This window comes from Nelumbo lutea, chromosome 1, assembly GCF_056320005.1.
Source record: "Nelumbo lutea isolate HS-2025 chromosome 1, American lotus-T2T, whole genome shotgun sequence".
Lineage (NCBI taxonomy): Eukaryota > Viridiplantae > Streptophyta > Magnoliopsida > Proteales > Nelumbonaceae > Nelumbo > Nelumbo lutea.
Window position 1 is genome coordinate 176,716,044 of NC_142684.1, and position 16,210 is coordinate 176,732,253.

General features: G+C 35.6%; 1 long non-coding RNA gene across 1 annotated transcript; it reads left to right on the forward strand.

Moving 5' to 3' along the window:
• Window positions 1–3,602: 3,602 nt before the first annotated feature.
• LOC148879412 (uncharacterized) lies at window positions 3,603–6,349 on the forward strand. Its single transcript, XR_016105599.1, has 2 exons — window positions 3,603–3,747; window positions 5,982–6,349. It is a non-coding gene; the product is annotated as an uncharacterized LOC148879412 (long non-coding RNA).
• The last annotated feature ends 9,861 nt before the right edge of the window (window positions 6,350–16,210 follow it).

Sequence of the window (16,210 nt, forward strand, 5' to 3'; positions counted from 1 at the left end):
ATAAGTGTTTGAAATGACTATAGTTTATTATGAATTATGACTTATGACAGATCTTTTATAGGCGCCCAACAATAGAGAAGAGATGAAGAATTTAATATTCAAAAAACATAAAATATGTTATTAAGGTTTTACTCTTTTCATTTATGATTAACTGAAGTGATTATCTTAAAGAAAGACACAATAGTATATAGTGAGGGCTATACAACTATTATACATCGAAAAAAATCAATGTATGACATATATTATAGAGTCGGGTTTAGGTTTGATCGAGTTGCCCAAAAAATCAACCCTAACCCAGCCCAAAATAAAGTTATATTCATAAATTTCAACTCTAACCTTAACCCGAATATCAACCCGATCCAATCCAACTCAATTTTTTAGATTGGATTATGATTGAATTCGGGCCAACCCGGCCAAAGTTGCAGCCTTAGAACCAACCCATTGTTATCACTTATCACTATTAAATTGCGGTGTTATGATTTGAAGTTAAATATCCTAAGAAAGCAAAACATGTTTATAGTCAAATCGACTACGGGCATTTTACATAAAGTCAAAATGGGAATACTGACACAATGGTACCAAACACAACTTTTAAATTGCCCTGGTTATCTATCCCAAGAAAGATGCTTTCTGATCAGGTCAGGTCATTCATTAATGGGGAAGGCTGAATGACAAATAACTCTTCCATTTATTCTCATCAATCTTCATTAATTGTTCGAAATTGAGAAAAGAGGCCATTGCCATAATGCCATGTATTTTAAAAAGTAATACAAAGTGAGGTAGATCAAAGAGGTGGTCAATATATTCTGGAGGGTCCCTTTCACAGTGAACAGCTAAACTAGCCACATCATCAATCCAGATGGCAAACGTAGGATAAGAATGTAGGGAATTAGCTCCACAGTAGACCTAATTGGTAAGTGGGAGATCATTTTTTATCTTGGTAAGTGGGAGATCAAAGAGGTGGTCAATATATTCTGGAGTGTCCCTTTCACAGTGAACAGCTAAACTAGCCACATCATCAATCCAGATGGCAAACGTAGGATAAGAATGTAGGGAATTAGCTCCACATTAGACCTAATTGGTAAGTGGGAGATCATTTTTTATCTTGGTAATGGTGATGTTTGATACCACGGCAGTTTCTACTTGGAATCTGTCACATCAGCATCGCGTAGGTGTTTTGAATTAATTACTGTTTTGAGTTGAAACAGACATAAAACGTTTCTTTTAAGTATATCTTTGACATTGTGCTAGATATGTATGGGTTGAAAGTACTATTTTATCAGAAAATTATGTCTTTTTTGTTTGGAAATGTTGCTGGTAACACGTTTTTGGGGGTAATAATAATACATTCTATTTGGTACTAGTGCACTATATCTGTTTTTAGCACTGGTACCCATTATAGGAAATATACGTCACTGCCACATCATATCTTTGTTGGCAGTAACGAGTTCCAAATTGAGAAAACGTCAAATTCAACATTTCCCTAACCATGATTTCTTGATTTCCAATACATGGTTTAGAGCACCATTTTTTATGGAAAAATAGTTCCAAAAATGTTACCGTTTTCTGGAACACCAAATTTTTCAATGTAACACTGAAGTGTTACCATTTTCTAAAGCAATGACATCGATGCCAAACACCGCCCAAAAATATATAAATCATAGGACTGTTGGGGCCTCCATTTTCTGTCTCTTTAAAGAAATGATCTAATGAGTAAATGACCTGGCTATTAATTGGCATCCTATGTGGTAGTGTAGAGACATATTTAGGTGCATTGCATACTAATAAAGATGGATATACATCACCTAATATTCATAAATCCTATTTCCTACCTCCAAAGTAAAGGTTCTTGTTTTGGTGAAGCGTCTGCAACCATTGGATGACGTTAATCTATGTGAAATAATGAATCAATGATCAGAAAGCATATTTTAATCTATTTATGGTGCAAAGCCCTCATCAGTTTGGAAAGAGTGTAAATACAAATATCTATAGTGTAAATAAAAGTTCTAAAAATACTGTATATAAGTTTTTGCACTGAGCATATTTATATTTGCACTCTTCACAAGCTTAGCATAAGGCTGCATTTGGTTGCAATGCAAATAAAAAATTTGCACTGATACAAAATTATGATAGTGCAATTTTTGGTCTATTTTTGTTTCAAATTTTACCTTAATTTGTTTGGTTGCAGTACAAATGAAATAAAATAAGACCCAAGCAAAATAAAATAAAACCCAAAACAAAATTAAACCAAATTTTATATATTTTTATTTGTATTGTCATATATTTATATTAATGCAAATAAAATTGCACTGCAAAGAAAATAATACAGTACAAAACAAACAACACTAGTAAGCTTCCTTGACAGGACACTTTTTTCCTCCCCATAATGTCTGTAGACTGTAGGTTACCCTTCAAAGTAGGACACAATATAAATATATAATACATTGTTGTATTAGAATAAAGCAAAATGAGTTTTACAGATTGTTTTCATGCAAGCCGTTGTTGACCCATTCGGTTGAACCAGTGACTCAATTGCAAACCTGATTTAACTCAATCTCTGCCCTTTTATTTACAAAAACTGTTGACTTTTATCAACAACCTAATGATCCATTTGACCTGTTCAATGGGTTATCATTTTTTTGTTTTTCTTTAATTTTTTATAATTATAACATCATGAATTAACTTATTGACCTATACGATTGAGTTGTTGACCATTGGCCCAGAAAGAAAAGTGGTTCAACCTCGAAGTTGGGCCATAAGACAAGAGTTCGGATCTCCTATCTATACCTACTCACAGGACATTTCAGTTATACATTAGTTCTGTTTATATATTATCATTCATGGGGAGATGTTTCCAATGTACAGCTATAATGTCAAGTGTATAGGTATGGGTAAGATTATTGTGGATAGGAGATCTGAATTCTATAAAACGCTTTTTGTATCCACCCTTTTCTCTAATAACCACCAATTTCCCTTCATCCCTTTCTTGAATTGGTCTTCATCATCTCATATAATTCTAATCCTTAGAAGTAAAAACGAAGAATAGGAAAAAGAAAGAAATTTTTTGTTTAATTGAAAGAAATTCTATGTTTTCCTTTTTTTGTAACTTTTGTTCAAGTTTAGTAGAGATAAAAAAAAATGGAAAGATAAGTCTAAAAAATAGGTAAAATAGAAAGAGATCCTACCCACCTTCACTTTGATTCTTGATGAAATTAATTAAATTTATATCTTGCAATGGTGGCCGACCTCTCCAACATGGTGGTCATAGTCTAACCATTGTTATTGAACATGACAATTGATGTGCTTTCCTTATTTCTTGATCTTCCTTTAGTAATGCTAACTCCACAATCCAAATCCATTGCCTTGCCACTTAAATTACAAAATGACAAGTCAATTCATTTAAAGTTGAATTGGTCGTATAAGGTAGTATTCGATACTGTGTTCATCTTGTGGATGGACCGTTTTGGTCCATACCACAGATTGAACATAGAGTTTGGTTTGATGTGGATAGGACCAGTCCACAATGTATTGTTGACTGGCCCTGTCCACGACTCAATAACTCATCAACGCATTTTTATCATGGTTGAATTCGGTCCCCGGCTATTACGCCTCTTTTCTTACCCTACTACATTTTACCGTTGCTATTCTCCAACGCTTGTGCCGCTGTGCTCTTTGGTTGAAGCTCTTTGACGTTGTGCTCCACCGCAAGGAAGAAGACGATTATCCGCCGATTTGCTCCATCAACCGGTATGTCATATACCTCTTTCTCCTTCATCTGTCTCATGTTTTTACCTTCACGATTCCAAATTAAACATTCTTCGTCTCTCTCATGTTTTCTTCTTCTTCTTTCCTTTTACCTTCTTCTCTGTTTTTTTTTTTTCTTAATCTGAATGTTGAAACGAATAGAGTCATTGTTGTACCTATTTGTGGATGTTATAATAGATCCTGTTTTTTCATTCATTTTTACCTTCTTCTTTTGTTTATTCTATCTTTGTATATGCTACTTGTGGATGCTATGTCTGTGTATGCTATCACTCGAAAGCAATATCTTCTCCATTTTTTTCATCTGATAAAAAATTGCAAAATGGTTGATCAATATATAATCTCTATTGTCTAATGACTTTTTCATATCTGTTGATGTTTGCTTATTTCCACCTCAGATTCTTGTTCCTCTAGATTTTCAGTTAAATCCCTTGATTGTGACTTCATTTTCTCAATCACTTGTACCTCTGTAAACACAGACTCATTATCCATTTTTGTCATGACATTCCCATGTTCTTTTGACCCAGTGCTATGTTGCTCCTTTGACACAATGGCAAAACAAAGCTAAAGATGTTAGCAATAAACCAACTAGTCCTCTGAATAAAATTTTGGTTTGATTATTACCGGTACTTCACACTCATATGTGCTTAATTAAGTCCTAGCATGTGAGGTTGGTTTGATTATTACTGGTACTTCACACTCATATGTGCTCAATTGAATAAAGCCTTTAAACTACCATTTATTCCTATGAACTAGAAAATCAATATCAACATTTGTGGGGCAGATAGGATTATTTGATAGAAAATCAATAACATCAACAATTATGTGATTATTTGATTAAACACAATATTCTCCATTGATTCTAACATTTGTAGGGCAAATAAGTTTGAGGGTGCTTTCAGTTTAGAGGAATTCATAAATGAGAGACTTTAAACATGAAAGCTTATACAGGAATACGGGATTTTTTTGCGTCAGACTTCTATAGTTCATATGGAGTATTACCGACCCAGCAAGTGTTTGGATGTATCTACTTATAATTCTTTGATCTTATCTGCCTTTACCAGTGGATCATTTTCAGCAAACACTTTGCTAATTCCAAGCTCCCTTGCAATGGCAGTTCTTGTAGCCCAATTATCCACAGTCACCATATCACTTGAGATCCTTATTAACCGGAGGTATGATATAACACCATCTGCCTCTAGTTTCACAGGTATGATACAACACCTTCTGCTTTGGTTTCACAGGATCTGTTATGGCAAAAGCCCCAACAATCCTCCCATCAATGTCTACCAATACACATGTACGAGCTAGTTGTTAATCTTTAACCTCAGGGCCAGTGGAACATTGTAGATCTGCATGAACCTCTTATTCCCAACCAACACCGGTTTTCCCCTAACATTTCCACTAACCCCAGTTCCTGGATGCACTAGTCCTAGGGTTCTGTTACATGTTCCATAGCAGAGCCATACTTATATCGCAACTTATTAGCATATTCAATCACAACCTTTGCTATAGGCTTATCACTATTTACCTATCAATGGAACTTTCAAAAATCTTTGGGAAAATCATATCTATAACTTTTAATCAAGAACATAGAGCAAGTAACTCCAACAAAACGAGGTGTTAAATATCAATCTTCATCTCAGCATCAGCAGCAACAACCACGCCACAGAACTCGTAGATAGGCACATTTGAAAAGAGCATTGCATTAAATACCATTGGTTTTTCCACTATCAATATTCCCATTTTATCAAACATTATGGCTTAGTTTGGAAGGAATACAAATACAAATATGTAGAGTGCAAAACCCTACATTTTGCATTATTTTGTATGTATTTGTACCATATATATTTGTATTTGTACTCCTTCTAAACTGAGCCTATAGTTTGTATCTACATTGATTAGTCCAATTCTAACAAGAAAGCAATCCTAAAATTGCATATTTAACTGCATTTTTTACCATATAGATTATTCATGTTGTATGATTGATTAATCACATAACTCCTGGCTAGGATGGTTGTATGCTATTTTTAGCTAGGATCATTAATTAAAGTTGAATATTATTTGATTGTTTATATCATATGGTCTAGTTATTAGGAAATATTATAAGGAAAAAAATAGGAACCACTATAAACATTAGATAGTTGGGTACTTTGAGATTGATTCATGTTGGTAGATTTTGAATATTTCACATAATCCATTCCTATCCTATTCTACAGACTATATGGCCTCTCAGTTTGAAATAGTGCATGAAGATAGAATCAATGAATCAACCACATAGAGTGAAGCCGAAGAACGGGCATTCATTGAATTGATAGTAGATCAAGTGAAAGCTCACAATAGACCAACCTCAACATTCAACAATGATGGTTGGAAATATATTGTTGAGAAATTCAACAACACACACAACAAGGCATATACTCGTGACCAATTCAAAAACAAATTCCATTGTTCAAGCATTTTTTCCAATTCATTAATCATATAAATTGTAAAACTTAGACATTTATGATTGACTGTGTAGATTCTTCATAAACTATATATGAGATACATGGAATCAAAAAGTGTGGTGTGAATTGGTCCACACCATGCCTACAGAACGCTACTATAGGTGTGTGGATTGGTCCTATCATAGTGTATAGTCCACACTCACCAATTTCTCATCAATACTACACAACACCCTCTATGTCATTGGGAGCAAGATTCAAAGTATTGACATGTATTGCCCATATCGACCGATACGTATCATTCCGGGACCCTCCGATATGTCCCTACAGTGGGTGTATCGGGGGTCTAACCGGTTTAGGGGTGGAGGAACCCTAAATCAGCCCCACTAAATAAGTTGCGAGAAAGAAAAAAAAACAAAAAACAAAAAATAGTATCAATTTGCCTGATACGCCCCTACCAACGTATCAAGCGTATCGATATTTTGAACCTTGACTAGGAGATATGGGTTCAAATAGACTTAGATTTAGAATATGGTCAATGCAAATGGACCCATATGCATCTTCTCATTAACCCAATGGCTAGGTCTAATGCATGAGTCGATCACCCGCCAACAAAATATATTTCGATACCCTCTCAATATGATCTAACACTGCACATCTCATTTATAGTGAATCCCATTTTTTATGATGATCTCAATCTCATGGTAAAACGTATGGTGTCAGATCATGTTAGGAGTGTTCGAAGGTGATCCCAACTTCTAACGTATGAATCTAGTCGTTATGGGGGCTAAAGTCCGTCACCAATACTAAGAAAAAATACAAAAGAACAAGTGTAATAACATGCAAGGACAAGAAAAAGGGGTTTTAGACAAGCAAACAGAATTATGTGGTGTTATATCTTGTCCTTTCGTCCTAAGGGCTCAGTCATAGATACATGAGTATGGTTAACACCTGGCCGTTCCTTTGATTGTGAAACCCATTCATTTTAGGGAGAACGAAAGTTCAGCTCAGGGTCAGAATTTTTAACCCCAAAATACAATTGGGGTGGGTGTCAGTTCAGAATTGATGTTAATTCATGGAGTGAGAATTTTTGACATTTTGAATGTTTATAATTTTGCAATGGAATTCAGCAATTTGCATTGAGCCTGATCATACTTCTCTTTTCATTCTATCCTCTTTCCAATTTGTATAAACACGGTTTCATTATTAATTATTTAAAAATTGAGATACACCAATCAAGGTGGCCTAAAAAGAGGGGGGGAGTTATAGTTCAGTCCACCCCTAGAGTGGAGTTAAAATTGCAGTCCACTTATTCCAGAAAAGAAAACAATGAAAGAACTGTTTGGCAACATGATTGATTTTGTTTTCAAAACAAGATCATCTGCCATTGTTTGTATTAAGTTGGATCTGGTGGGCATACTTGGTGAAGATTGTGTTTGGTATCATTGGTGTTTCAACCTAAAGTGTTTTGAGTATCATCTTTCATAATTGAATCCTGTCTAATTTAGTGGAATAAAATATATATTTAATGAAAAATATGTGTTTTTTTCTCTGATAAAATATCATTTTGATGTTTTTTGAGACACCTTTCATTCTTCTAACACTTTTTTTTTCTTGAAACGCCTTTTTTACTTTTACTACAGTACCAAACATCATGTAAATAAGCACACATTCATTGTTAAATTGGATACCGTAGGCACAGTTGATGAAGAGACTGATTAAGCACAAATCATTTTACTGACACACCTTATAGTAATGTGCTTCCTTTTTTTTTTTTTTATTAGAAAATGTTGACACCTTTCCCTTAAATACCTCCTAGCCGACTTTATAAACAATGGTAATAATATAAATATTAACAAATGTGCTTATTCGTTATGTTCACTAAGCTCAGTTTGGAAAGATTATAAATACAAATTTGTACAGTGCAAATATATACAAATTACAAGATTTTGCACTCTATATATTTGTACTTGCACTTCTTTCAAACTGATTTCTAGAAAAAAATACAGATGTAAATATATACAATACGAATATAAGGTTTTATACTTTATGTATAGTATAATTATGCACAAAATAATATAAAATATAAGGTTTTGCACTCTATATATTTGCATTTATACTCTTCCTAAACTGAGCCTTATATATTTGTATTTGTATTCTTTCTCAACTGAGCTCAAGAGAGTACTGTACAACGTGAGTTGTATTCCCTTTTGCTGGTAAATCAAAATGATCTGATTTAAAAATAAATTATTTTTCAAAACTCAAACCAAAAGCCCGTTCTTAAATTTCTAGTTTGAAAACATGTTTTAAGCTGGTTATTAATATCATATTATATTAATTATATAAAATTTGTTTTTTCTTTAAAACACATCACTTTGATGGTTTTAAAAGCATTTATTGTTTCTTAAAAACAAAACCAATTTGTTTTTCTCTTTGAAAACACAGAGTTCAAGAACCCGATTTTAATTTTTACTGGTGTGGCGATTTAAAAAAAAACAAATAAAAATAAAAAACATTAACACCCCTAAATATACATGCCGAATTTATAATCGTCCAATAGCTATAAAAATGTGTTGAAGTCATTATCAAATGGGGTTGGCTATGAGGCACGCTTTGTGGGTTTAGTGCCAAACACTGATTGTGTCATTTAGTGTGCTCACTGCCTACTAAATCGGATGTAGGAATAGCAACGGGGTGGGTTTGAGGCAGAGATTACATTCTCCATCTTCAATTCCGACTCTTAAATTACCCCCATTACAGTCCCTGATCCACGGCGGGGAAAGGAGTCCCCCCTCCATCCCCAACCCCGACGGGGATGAATTCCCCGTTGGAGACCCAAATCCCCAACGAGATATGTATGTACACTGAGAGTCAGAGACAAAGAGATTGAGATTGAGAGAGAGAGAGAGAGAGAGGACCGTTGTGAGAGTTGAGATCAACGACGAGAGAGTTCGACGGGCGACGACAATGGTGGTCGGCAACTCGGCAAAGATAAACGAAGGTTGAAGCGATGATGGTCAACGAGTGGCGACAACGACTCTTCTTTGAGTAGCTCTTTTCTGTTACTCGAGTATCTCTGTCCTCTGTCTTTTGTTCGATGTCCGACAGGGAGTGGCGACAGCGACGTGATGAAGGTCGATGAATCGGCGACCAGTGACGAAGACAAAAGAAGAGTGGAAGACTAAGGTTCAGAGATAGAATCGTCGACAAAGGTTAACAGACAAAGTTCTCTCCTCTCTATCAAAGTGTTTTGTGTTTACTATCGAGGGTTTTATGATTTTACTATTTTTTAAGTTTTAATCTTTTAAAAAAATGAATAATAATTATTATACAATTATACTTATAATATATATATATATATATATATATATAAATCGGGGACGAGTCGGGGCAGGGGTTACATTCCCTGTCCCCATCCCTGTCCCCGATCGGGGATTCAGGGGTAGCCCCATCTTGACCCCGACCCCGCTACGGTAACCCCCATCCCTGACCTCGTCGAGTCAGAAAGCCCATATACCCGTCAAGGACGAGGAAAATTACCACCCCTAATCGAATGCAGTTTTACTTTTGATAACGAAAATGAATTATGCTGGTGTATGCACCAGATTTTGTGCACATATAAGTACGTGAACCTAACTATACATGACCAATCACGATTAAATTATACACCGATATTCAATATGGGGTGTATATTTGTAGCAAATCTGACTCCCTTAAAGGAGTGTTGGCCAATATTTTTACTCTATTTCACACTTAATTTTTGTTTCACAAACAAACCATAAATATCTGGTCCAAAATCATTATATAAGGACTAAAAGGCATCACTTGCTATATATGGGACTACATAGCATAAACATTCGGTGTAGGGTGCTTACATTGCACCACATATAATTGGTAGCTCCACTCATCATAGTAGGACAAAAAATCCATCTTTAATTTTGGGTTACACCTGTCCATATAAATGGGGTAAATATCAAATAAAAATCTTTTTTTTTTTTTACTTTTTTTGCTTCAAATCAAGACCCCTTCACATACATACACATTGGTTGTGTTGTTGTTATCTTCTATAAAATAGCATCCGCTTTTCAAAGAATTGTTTAATCTAAAAGTTTAAACTGTTAGGTGAGGTATTTCAATAAATAAGCTTTTATTCTTTATCATACTCCTTCACAGGAAACCTATCTAACTTGAATTATAAACATGCACAGCCCATTCAGACGGAGATTGGATTTGATCATCACTGAATTGTGCTTATACCATCCTCACAGCTTATTAAAGTTGTGCATTGAGAATAGCTCCGTACTTATATGTTTTTATTCACGGTGAGATATTCTCAATGTACAGTTGCAATAGGTTGTGAGGACAGTGTAAGCACTATTCTGTGAGGACTAAATCTGGACTCATATATGCCTTATACTAAAATTTTATTAATTATAATGAAGTGATTAGGATAGAACACAAAACCATTTGGTCAAGCGGCTTTGATACCATCTCAAGGAATCATATAATTTAAAAGCTTAAGTTGTTTGATGAAGTCCCTAAATAGGTCTTTATTCTCTAATACCATACCATAAATTGTAGTGTCGGATTTCTAATTTGCAAAAAGCCAAAGCTTGATTTTATCTAATGCTTCTAAAGAAGAACTTGTTAAGGGTTTATAGGTGACTTTGGTTTGTATATGTGTGTAAAGCACTCATAAAGGTAGCACACCAGGCCTTTGAAAATGAAAAACATGAATTTTGTTCGTGAAAGAATGCTTGGCAGTTTTTATAAACATTAATGTTTTCTTTTTATTCAAATTGACAATGTTTTCACTTGTGAGTAAGGGTGTCAATGGACCGGTTTTGGATTGGACCCCATTGCATCCAGTCCAAAATCAATTTGGACGAATTGGAAATTAAACGGACCAACAAGACATATTGGATTGGACCAATCCGGTCCAAAATATTTATTAGATTGGATTGGACCTGGTCTGCTCATAACAAATTTATATAGGATTAGGTTGGATTAAGCCAATATCTGGTCCATTCATATAAGATAAGAATATATGTGTCAAAGGACCGGGTTTGGGTTGAAATCAATCTAAATCAAAAAGAATTTGAACAGATTGGACAGTCCAGACATTGAATTGGACCAGGCCAAATTGGTCCAAAACATTCATTGGATTGGATTAGACCTGGTCAATTTATAATGGACTCACATTGGACTAGATCAGATTGGATCAAATCGGGTTCAATTGTCATCCCTACTTGTGAGAAAACAAACATCAAAAACATATTTCTGTTCATTTTGCTAGCTAATTGGCATTTTCTAGAAGCAAGAAACAGAAAAAGCCATTCACATTGGAAAAATTACAATCACCTGTTAGTGCTTTTTTTTTTTTTTTTTGCTTCATGGGGCTACACAACAGAGGGTAGCCCATCCCCTTTCCCTTAACCCTGCCTTACCCGTGGTGGCAACGGGATTTGATCCCAGGTCTTTACTCCGACGAGTCAAAAAACCTACCAATTGAGTCACCAACAGTTGGCACCCCCTATTAGTCATTAGTGGGTCAAAAAATTGATTCCTGAATTCCAAAAATTCATAGCAAAATTTTCAAGCCAATAGGATATAAGTGTTGTATTTAATGTCAAAATGCTCCCATATAATTTATTGCTCAAGCTACTCTATCTTTAGTACATTCAAACACTCCCATAATATCTATCAAGGGCCGACTCGTTGGTGTATTAGTTGGCTTGTTCAAGTATTAATACAAAATCAAATCTTGCAATCAACACTTTATATTATGTTTGGTTTGAATGAAAAAGTAGGGAAAGGAAGGAAAATGTAAAATTTCTCTATCTTTTCTTACTTTTTCCTTCAAATCAAACACAGCATAATATGAAAAAAAGGAGTTGGAGAAAATTATTAATGGGCTATTCTTTTTTAAGGAGATTTTAAAGTTGGAAGTATAGGGGGTTTAGTTTTATCAGTTAATCGGCCACTTAGATTAAACTAGATAATTTAATGAGATCCGATTCATGAATGTAACCATGCTGTCGGTTCTAAATCTAACACAATCCAACAAAGCATTATCCCAATTATATGGATTGTTTATTTACTACTACATGGAGATGGAGTCAGTCGGTCAGCATTGGTCCAGAGAATGTATGTAAACCTGGCCAAAAGAAATTTGGAGTCCTCGGCCCGGCGCTCACGGCCACGGGACCCTGGACATGGATAAGCCCCAAATCTGCACATCTAATTGTTGTAGTGCAGAGTTGATATCCAAATGATGCACAAATTAGAAGTTTTAAAGGTGAGAGATGAGTGGCTGACACTTGGTCCGAGCATCTCATCAGTCTAGATTCTACACATAGGAGCGTTATAGGCATTCCCACTACTCACTAGGCCGTATTGAAGGGCGGGTTGCCCATGTATAGGACACCTGGCGATTTAGGGCAAGGCACCTTCTCCTAACTTCCTTCCTAGGACATATGACCACCCCTATGCCTTGTGATGCTGATACCACACCACCCAAAAAGACGATGAACAATTAAAGCTCTGGCCCCATGGGTGATGGGTGGTCAGTCTCAGTGGTGGCGTGGCCTGACCAAGCGATAGGTGGTCCGTGAAGTGGGCTGGGCTTCCCCCCCCCCCCCCCCCATGATACACGTGTCTTATTTTCATTGGTTTAGTTCTTCTCAGGGTCCTCTCCTAATAAATCCTAGCCCTAATTCATCGCCCTAGCTATAGCTTATCTCCCCACCCTAATGGCCTAATTATATGATGATATGATCCATGTCGAAAACAAGATGCCGATCGAATGGACCAATAGGGTATGTGGGGTGGGGCCACCCATGGGAATGGGCCCCACCGTTAACACAAACACACACACTCACTAAAGAGTGAAGACCGACCGTGTCCAATACGTGGCGCCTTACCATTACCATGCTAAGCTGCCAACCCTCACCTCCTATCAGGAGGACGTCAGGACTGAGGACTGAGGAGGGTAGATATGAGAACGTTCAGTACCGTTAAGCTGTACTATTTTGGGTCTATGTTCATATTCTTTTCAATCTGGACCATCCAACCTGTAGGCCCCACCGGTTGGTACTGTCATTTCCCTTTGTTGTGGACCGTTCGAACAAATTGATCCTACGGCCAGGGTCAGTACTGGTAACAGGTACAGTTGTACGCACCTTGTATTTATTCCATATTTCAACTTTACGATAAAATAAAATAAAATAAAATAAAAAGAGATATCCCCCCAAAGCATTTATCCGTTTCTTCCATCAAGCCGCCAAGGCCGAAGAGGTGGTCCCTGGCGGCCGGAGAGTGCCAGATTCCGGCCACCGGGAAACCGCTCGCTTGGTTCAAAGAAACACAAAACCATATAGGGATGAGGTCGGTGGTGGTTCTTAAGGCGGTTTTGGGTGGTCTCAATCCAGCCCATCACGTGTGCTTGCTGTCAGTTAAAGGGGAAGCATTAGGTGGATGTGGGGCAGGAAACAACTTAAGCAAGTTAAAGTTTTAAGTTAGGGTTAGGGTTTTGGAATTTGGATGAGTTGTTTGCTGGGTTTTATGGCTTTTTTTTGGGTGCCCTTTTTTATTTTTTTATTATATACTATTTTTTTTTGTGATGGAGATTAATAGAAGTTTGGTTGGAAAAATTGGAACAAAAGGAAAAGAGGAGAGAGAGTATGAGGACGATGTGTTTGTTGAAAGGCCAAAAAGAGGGGGGGGTGGGACTTGGGGATGTTGAGAGGATGAGAAAGGGGACCCTTGATTGTCTACAGACAGAAAGAGTGTCAGCTAAGCCATGCTTTATGGGTGCGGTCCAAAGGAGCAACCGGGAACCGGACAAATGATTGCTATATTGTTCATCATCTTCTCACCCCATCCTAGGATGCATGTCTTCTCTTTCTTGCCTTTTTTTTTTTTTTTTTCTTTCTTTCTTTATAATTGTACATACATAATAGATAATAAATGGACAGATACATGTACCCAGGGCCACTACTAAGAAATTTATGTAATGTTCGGGGTTTGGTTTCTAGTTTCTCTTACTTCTATTGTTATATATAATCATTATTAACATTATTCTAAAATTGCCCCTAGTTTTACCTCTTTTTTTTATTATATAACACTGACTCAAGGTTTAAAGTATCGATACTTATCAGCCCGTATCAATCGATACGTATTGTTTTGGAACTCCTCAGATATGTCTCTACAGTGGATATATCGGGAGTCTAACTGATTCAGGGGTGGAAAAGACCTAAACCAGCCCCCCTGAATTGAGTGCGCAAAAAAAATTTAAAAAAAAGTATAAAAATGCATTTCGATTCGCCCGATGTATATCGGGCGTATCGATATTTTGAACCTTGGCAGGACCAACTCTAGGTAATCAGCCTTTTGTATTTGAGATGTGAACCCTCATTTATGGATTTTACTTTGTCAAAAAAAAATAGTATAGATGTGTGAGGGTATCTCCTCTAAGTGACTAAGTCTCTCATTTTTTTCTTTAACATGGTCACCATTATCATCATTTAAGTTATGGGGCCAATTATAAGAATCCAATCTTGGCATTCAGCTGTGTTTAGTACCACAAGTTCTCTGTTTCTTATCTTTTTTCAAAATTGTTGGGCATTGTAGAGACATGTGCAATCCCTATTCAAGAAACAAGCATTGCATGCAAAAGAAGTCAAAGTGAAATCTTCTCATGGAATTGGAATTCTTTCTCTCTTTTTCTTCAACCTTCCTTCATTCCTTTGTTATCTTTAAAATTGCTAGGCTAAGTTGAGGCTTTAAGGCTAGAATTTTAGGTTGTAGGTATCTCTTATAGAATAAATCAATGAAAATGTTTCAATTTTTTGTGACATTTGAGATATGCAAGAACCAAGACAAAGCCTAGAGAAAGTTTTTTTTTTTTAACAATTTCAACAAGACAAGAGAGAATTTCAAGAGGATAGAAAAACGAAAGGAAATTATATCAATTTTTTTAATTTATTTTTGCATTTCAATTTACTTTTTTTTAGATTTTTCTGTATTTTTACTTTTCATTTCTTATTTTTTGGATAACCAAATAACAAGAATGAATTAAAAAAGTATTATTGTTCTTCTTTCTTCTTTTATTTTTTATGGAAAATTTTCAATGCAAAAAGAAAAAAAAAAAAACACCAACACCTTAATTTAAGTAAACAAAGTCTTCTGAACTCTATTTCAGCATTCTATATTGCCAAAAGGAGTGTATCAATATTTGAACCTCTACCTCATGCTTTACATTTTTTTTTTATTTTCTTGATACATAGTTTAATTTTTTTTATTTTAAATTTTAGAGGGGCCCTTTTTATGTGATTTAATTATTAAAAATAGATTTTCTTAAAATTCCATAAAAAGGAATGTCAATCACCAATCAAAATTTTGAACCGTAATTACCAAAAAAAATCGACAATTTAAACCTTGTGTTAAACTATATAGAGAAAATCAATGCTAATTAACTTTTGTTTTGAAGTGACATCTTAGGCAGGCCATCGTCATCAGATTCCTTTATGCTAAATAACCTGTCATTTATGCGCCGGTTGATTAAGCCCGGTTCTCAGGGGACGAGCCGGACTGGTTCGAGATGTACTTTGGTTTCCAAGTAATGCGCGATGCGCATGGCATGGTTGTAATTCACAAACAACCTTACGGGTAAACAAGGAAAATCAAAAGTCGTCGCCACCACTAATTTTGTGAAAGCCAAGGAATCTTGTTGAGGAAACTCCTTCCCTAATTCTAGCTCGTCCTTTCTACTTGCTTCCCCCTCACATCTATTTTCGTATTATTACAACCACTACCGATTCTTTACTTATTAACCTAAATGCTCTCAATAAAAATAAAAATTACAAAATTAGTAACTGAACAGTCAACTCCTACCTAATACCTATTATACTTATTTGACGGATAGAAACTTTCCATCAGATTACATTGTGGGGTTAGAGATCCATTAGGCATGATAAAATTATAGCCCGTTTTATATCTTACAT